This window comes from Neovison vison, chromosome 4, assembly GCF_020171115.1.
Source record: "Neovison vison isolate M4711 chromosome 4, ASM_NN_V1, whole genome shotgun sequence".
NCBI lineage: Eukaryota > Metazoa > Chordata > Mammalia > Carnivora > Mustelidae > Neogale > Neogale vison.
In genome coordinates this window covers 217,820,830-217,827,780 of record NC_058094.1, presented here as the reverse complement: position 1 = coordinate 217,827,780, position 6,951 = coordinate 217,820,830, and the positions used below count along the sequence as shown (strand labels likewise).

Genomic DNA, 6,951 nt, shown 5'->3' with positions numbered 1-6,951 from the left:
CTCCCCCACCCCCACGGAAGCGAGAAAGTAAAAGTTAAAGCAGACAGGATTTTTCTAACTCTAAAGTCTCTGTATTTTAAAAGGTGGCTCTGAGCCCTTTTCTACATCTTATCTTTTTCCTAGTCCACGGCACCAGGCCGGTACTGTTCTTTTTGGAGATTATCAATTGTTTTCAGCTCCCACAAGGAGCCAAGGGAAGAATGGAAGTTGCAAACCTACTAGCACATTCTGCCCCTCCCTAAGAGTCTGCTCTCTGGCGCCAAACACCCTTGGGCTCCCACAAAGCCTTTTAGAAGAGGAAGAGCTGAGCTAGCCAGCCGTTTAAAGAGGAGGTGCTAAGTTACCCTAAATTTTCCTTATTCTTTTCCTAAAACCTTAGTTTTGTTCTGTCAAAGAGATGTGGGGAACAAAGGCCGAATGAAACGTAGATAAAATTAAATCTCCTTATAACCTGCAGCCCTGAGGCAGGCGGAGTGTCACTTCCCTCCAGGAAACTCCCAATTGTCTTAATGTTAATGCTTTGTTAGAAGGAAAAAACAACCTTAGCCTCACAATAGGCAGGCCTCCGGCTGCTACAGAGTCTTCTTTAGCATATGAAAGTCCTTCTGGAAACTTCTCTTTGTCTTTACCGCCACCTAACTCCACAGTATATAATCAGTTGCTCCTAGGCCTCGGAGAGCAGTGACTTTTCTGCCCACGTGTCCTTTGGGTTTGCTGTGGTGAGACAACGATTTTGGCCCCGAGTACATCTGAGGAATTTTCTTGGCTATCAGTTGCGAGCTCCACCACACTAAACTGCATCAGAAGCAGGAAGGAAAGCAGGGAGGTAAGGTAAGGCCCCACTGATCTAAATTTGCCTCCTCCATAGCCGTGTTGTGTCCTTCGTTGATTTTTGTCTAGTCACTTGTTTACTCTAATTCAAGTACTTTGCTGGGTCCCCTAATCTGACTCAGGTATTGACCTGAAATGCTGAAGAGAAAGTTTGCAAAAATTGTGTTTAGAGGGGGGTAGGAAGGTGCTTCCCTAACGTTGGACGTTAAAAATAGGACGAATAGGATTTGATAATAACTACAGAATCAGATTCTAAAGTTACTACGTGGGAGATCATTCCTGAAAAAGGAAAAGGATATCTGGCTGGTTCAGTCAGTGGAGCATGTGACCATTGATTTCAGGGTTGCAAGTTCGAGCCTCCTGAGGGGTGTAGAGGTGACCTAACAAAATCTTCAGGAAAAGAACATTCTTGTACTGAACTGTTCTTTTCCTCATCGGATTGGCAAATAGTCAAAAATTTGGTAGCACGTGGGAACATTGCGGCGTTCGCAAATGTGTCACATAGGCTTTGTTGGTGAGACTAGATATGGGAACAGTCTGTATGGGACGATTTCATAACATCCATTAGCATGGCAAATACCCATACTCGTGGACCTAGTAATACCAGTTCTAGTTTACCCTACAGACAATCCCTCATGTGCGAGATGCCGTACATAAAATGCGATTGAAGTACTGTTCGTTACAAAGAATTCAAAACCAGGTCTTGATGAGACCAGCCACAAACGATGGGGTATATCCCCCCAGCAGAAAACAAAGTATGCAAAGTAATGGAGATGCCCCTTAGGTTCTGATCATAGAAAGAGTTTCAAATACGCTGCTTGTTAAAGGCTGTGGGGTCCAGGTGTATAGCCCGCCCCTAGTTTTTCTTTCCAAGAGGAGGAGGAAGCACACAGGTATTTGAAGGTGCATTAGATACATCTGGAAGGTTACACAGACAAATGAAAAAGCTGTAGGGCTGTGGGGGGATGGGCTAGGAGGTCGGGGGAAAGGAACGGGAGGAAGAGTTAAGCGCATTCCTTGGTGAGTCAGAAACGACCAGGTTGAGCCGCCGCACAAAGAAAACTCATTTTCAGCAAATGAGGAGGTGATGGAGAATGGCTTCCAGAGATGTGACTCCCCGAAAAAGGGTGAATAGTCCTTTTGTTTAGGGCTAAGAGGAATATATTTAGAAAGGGGAGGCTGTCCCCCGGTCATCGTGCGTAGAGGAGAGGCTGGCAGGAGGGTCGCGCACGCACCCTAAGGGAGGTTGCCTACGTCTGCAGTGTGTTCTGTGAGGCTGAGGCTCCCGTCGGGGCGGAGATCTTACTAGCGTTAGGAGGGAAGATTGTGGGTCATTCAGGAGGTCACACTAGGGTCCTTTTGTGCCAGGCGCCAGTGAGCTCTAGTTCGGGCTGGGTGGTCTGGACCAGTGGGAGATGTGTGCCGGCCGTCCCCGTCACCTGGGGGATGGTTTTGGGTTTCGTTAGCCTGCATTAAGGGGAAAGCCGGGAAGAAGAGCTCCGGGAAAATGCAAGACAAAGATCCGTTCAAGCCGGCGGTGGTAAAGGCCAGGTCTTGGGGCCTAGCTGGTGATGTTTTCACCTGATACCTGTTAAAATAACATTTTGTAGTAAAAAAACCTGTAGTGGCAATTGAAAGCATGGGGAGACCAACTTAGAGATGAGTATGAAAATTTACTTAAATATAAGTGGCAGGGGGAGTGTGCGGCGGGGGTGGGGGAGGTGGATCGGCTTCTGCTTCAAATACGGCTTGGGCATACGGGGATTGAAAGCCAAGGAGCGAAGTAGGGGTGGGTTGGGGGATTCAGCGGATGGGAAATTAAGGGAAAACGGGGTTGTGAAGGCACTTCGGCTAAACTGACCTCTAACAGAATTCTTCTGAAGGCAAGACGGGGTGATGAGACCTCACTGGAGGCAGGACTGGGGGTGACGAAGCACTTGGCTCCGGGGGTTCCAAACAGACTGGGTTAGCCTCCCAATTGCTGCCAAAAACCCAAAGGCAGACCGTGATGGTGAAACAAAGGGATTAATCTCAAAGGGATTAATCCCCGGGGGCAGGGGAATGGCAGACTGACCCCACAAAGATGGCAGGCTTAGAGTGCTGGAAATACTTCCTGGTGTTTTGTTTTTTAAATAGGCTCTATGTCCAGTATGATCCTACCCTGAGATGTCGAGTTTTAGTCTACCCAATTCCAGATTTATTTAAAGAATGCGGGGCAGAGATGGGTGGGGAGCTGCAGGTGGTCAGTCGGTAAAGGTCAGGTTGATCATTACGTTGGGCTCAGTCCTGCAGATTTCACTGGCTCAGGGCAGTTTCCATTCCCGTGGGGGACGCATCACCAACAGCAAGGTTTGTGGACTGAGTTGAGAGCTGAGCTGGAAAGGAAAACTTGAATCAGAAAGTAAACGGAGGTCAAAATGGAGGTGGTTGAAGTCCTCTTCCAGCTTGAGGGGATGGTATTAGATGAACCAGATCAGATATGGAGGGTGTGGAGGGTTCTGGCTAAAGCAATTGGCCAGGATTCTTGGTGAAATCAGACAAGGAGGAGATGAAAATGGAGATCTAGAAATGGAGGCCTAGCGGAAAAGTTCAGGAGAGCTTTTGGATGTGGTCAGAGAACTTGGTTCTCCCTTTCTACTTCACAAATACTTGTCAGGTGAGTGCATTGTTGGAGAAATTTATGCAGAGCACACATTAACAACAGTATTTGCTACAATCTTATAAATTGTGGGAGGTGGGGTGCCTGGGTGGCTCAGTGGGTTAAAGCCTCTGCCTGCCTTCGGCTCAGGTCGTGATCTCCTGGTCCTGGGATCGAGCCCCACATCGGTGTCTCGGCTCAGTGGGGAGCCTGCTTCCCACCCCCACCCCCCCAATTGCCTGCCCCTCTGCCTGCCTGCTTGTGATCCCTTGTAAATAAATCTTTAAAGGGACAAGTCAATTAAAAATTGGTGGAAGGGAATACTTAAGTCAGGGGAAGTCACAGGCCTGAGAATATGAACTTTCTCAGCTATTTTTTACAGGGTCCAAATCATTCTTTAAATCCGCTTTGGAGGGACCCGGGGTGGCATCGTGATTGAACTGTTGGGACTGTTGGTTTCTGGGTTTCTGCTCAGGTCCTGATGTCAGGGTCAGAAGATGGATCCCCCTGCACAGGCTCCTGCTCAGTAGGGAGTCTGCTAGAAATTCTCTTCCTGCACTCCACCCACGATTTATGCCTGCATGGGTGCTCTCAAATCTTTTTAACTTAAATCCTGTGGGGAAGAAAAATACCACAAGAGTAGTAGCCCTGCTTACTGCCAGGCTCAAGTTTTCAAAGTTTGTGTCAGACCTGTCTCATACTTGATTCCTCCCGTACAGAGGGACGAGCATGATTGTGTCTGGTCTGCAGGTCCCCCTTTCAAATGAAAAGCACCGTTTAGGCAGGGCCCAGATTGCCAGCAAACCACCCCCCCCCCCGCGCCCCGGGGCGCGGGGGGGGGCGCACCAGACCACAGGCTCAACTGCTTTGAGCTCTCTAAGGGGGGTGGGTGTGTGGCTGTGTGATATTGCAGAGTAACACTGTGTCTGCGCCTTAATCTTGTTACATGTAAAGGGGCCAAGTCATTGTCCTTGTCCTACTGCAAAAAGCCTGTTGGGAGGCTCACGATAGAGAAGGTAGGAAAAAGTTTTGAGACCATGGGGGAAAATGTTTTTTTTTTTTTTTTTTTCTTTGCGCTCCTTTCCCAGCTTTTCGTTTTGTTTTAAAGATTCTATTTGACTAGAGAGCGACACAGCGAGAGGGGGAACACAAGCAGGGGGAGTGGGAGAGGGGAATCAGGCTTCCCAATGAGCAGGGAGCCCAATGCGGACGGAGCCCAGGACTCTGGGATCACAACCAGAGCCAAAGGCAGACATTTTAGGACTGACTCACCCAGGTGCCACGTTTTTTTGTTTGTTCTTAAGATACACTTACTTGAGAGCGATCAGCAGGTGGAACAGGAGACGCAGACTCCTCCCCATTGAGCAGAGTCCCATGACTGAGTTAACTGAGCCCCCAGGTTCCCCAACTTTTCCAATTTCTTTGTTTGGGGGTGCACCTTCACCCCTCTCTACACATGCCTTGTAATGCAAATGGCATACTTAAAGGGACAAAGGTACTGAAATCCTTGGATGTTTTCTGTACATCCAGTAACTTCTGTGTGTGTGATAGTGTCCTAAGTACTCCCCAAGACCACGTGCTGCTAAGACCCTTGGTTGCCTGGCCCTGCCCAGATGCCTAGGAGGACAAGTTCATCAGACCAAAATCGCCAGTAAGAAGCCTAGACCTCCAGCAGAGACGAGATTCCTGTTACAAGTCTCCTGGATGCGCTGTCTTGGGTCTTTCATACACTAAACTTCACTTTCACTCCTGGCTCCTATTTTGGTGTGCATCCTACATGAAGGTCAGGACCCTTTTACTTAGTCCCCTGGCCTGCCGGCGTCCTTGTTATATCTGAAGTTCAGTCAATCATTTTTTATTTTATTCTCAAAAATTTTTAAAAGATTTGATTTTTTTATTTGAAAAAGAATGAGTGTGTGAGAGGGGAGGGTCAGGGGGAGAAGCAGACTCCCATGGAGCTGGGAGCCCGTTTCTGGACTCCGATCAGGACCTGAGCCGAACACAGTTGCTTAACCAACTGAGCCACCCAGGTGCCCCATACATACAGTAAATCTTTTTTTTTTTTAAGATTTTATTTATTGGACAAAGATCACAAGTAGGCAGAGAGGCAGGCTGAGAGAAGTGGAGGGAAGCAGGCTCTCTGCTGAGCTGAGGGGGGGGGTGCGTGATCTCTTGAGTCCTGGGATTGTTACCTGAGCTGAAGGCAGGCTCAACCCACTGAGGCCCCCACCCCCCCAACCCCCTCCCCACCCCGCTTCTGTGAATCATTTTAAGTGTAAGTATATCCCATGCCAAAAAAGTCGTATGCCCCCATGAATGGAAACAATAGCAAATACTAGCCCTTATTAAGGCCAGTGACTGTCCTTGGAGCAGTATATGTATTAATATATCCATGGAAGTATTTCCACCCACGAGGAAACAGGCAGTAACTTGCCCTGTGTCACAACTACTAGGTTCACGCACTGAAGTTAATATGATTCCTATGTCACAGGGCTTTTCTGCTCATGTCTGACTTTGAAGCTTCTGTTTCTCTGACCAGTTGACTGTACCCTCCCTGTCAAGCCATGCAACATTTTTGTTTTAATGGATAGGATCACCTCACTCAGGAGGACGACAGCTTCTTGCAAAAGGAGGAAAATACCCACCATGCCTTTCCTTGGGAAGAAATCCTTTCTCTCCTTCCCTTGTGTCTGCCAAGGGTTCTTAAACTGGCCTTGATGCCCAGTCCGTGGAGGTGGATAGAGTGAGGGCTCTCAAGGGAGTCCTCCCCAGCCTGTGGTCATCCCCATCTGGACCTTGGCATTTAACAATGCATTTGTAATCTGAGATGGTTCTTGGTGCCATCACGTCAGACCACACAGGATGGTCTTGGCTCCTACAATTAAAGAACCTGGCTATTTGGTATAGCAAAGTTAACTGATCAGTAACTTCTTGAGTGAAGAAATGCATTAATTGCACTTGGGCTGAAATTTTCGCTTTCCTGAAATAAAACCTCGTTATTCCGTTGGTATGGATGGTGAGCCAAGGCATAGTTTACTGGAGAGAATTTCTTCCATTATTCTTTGCCAAGGACTGACTGACCCTGATTGAAACCCTACTTTATGGATATGGAGGACTTTGAGCAGAGAATGACACTTTCACTCTGGTTGTTGCTGTGTTGAGCAGGGAGATGAGAAATTGAGGACTGAGCTTGTATGGGCACATGTGACCTTGGGGATAGTCCTGGGTTCCATTGTCTTAGGACCTTCGGACCAAGTCTGGATTATTCTGAAGTTCTGTCTGCCCCAGGGCCTTTCCAGGTGTGTTTACTGAGGCTCAGATCTTTTTTTTTTTTTTAAGATTTTATTTATTTGTCACAAATCACAAGTGGAGAGGCAGGCAGAGATGGGGGGGGCAGGGGGGAAGCAGGCTCCCTGCTGAACAGACAGCCAAATGCTATGTGGGGCTCGATCCAGGACCCTGAGATCCTGACCTGAGCTGAA

The 6,951-nt window shown here is 48.1% G+C and overlaps 1 protein-coding gene across 2 annotated transcripts in view; it reads left to right on the top strand.

The window, feature by feature from the left end:
* The first annotated feature begins 602 nt into the window (after window positions 1-602).
* Window positions 603-6,951, top strand: part of MKRN1 (makorin ring finger protein 1) — a 33,287-nt gene continuing 26,938 nt past the window's right edge. The window contains exon 1 of one of the 2 annotated variants that reach the window (XM_044246715.1): window positions 603-826. The gene's annotated coding sequence lies outside the window, so the exon portion shown is untranslated. Of the gene's footprint in view, window positions 832-6,951 lie in introns of both variants that reach the window. The other variant, XM_044246713.1, reaches the window with a different exon arrangement.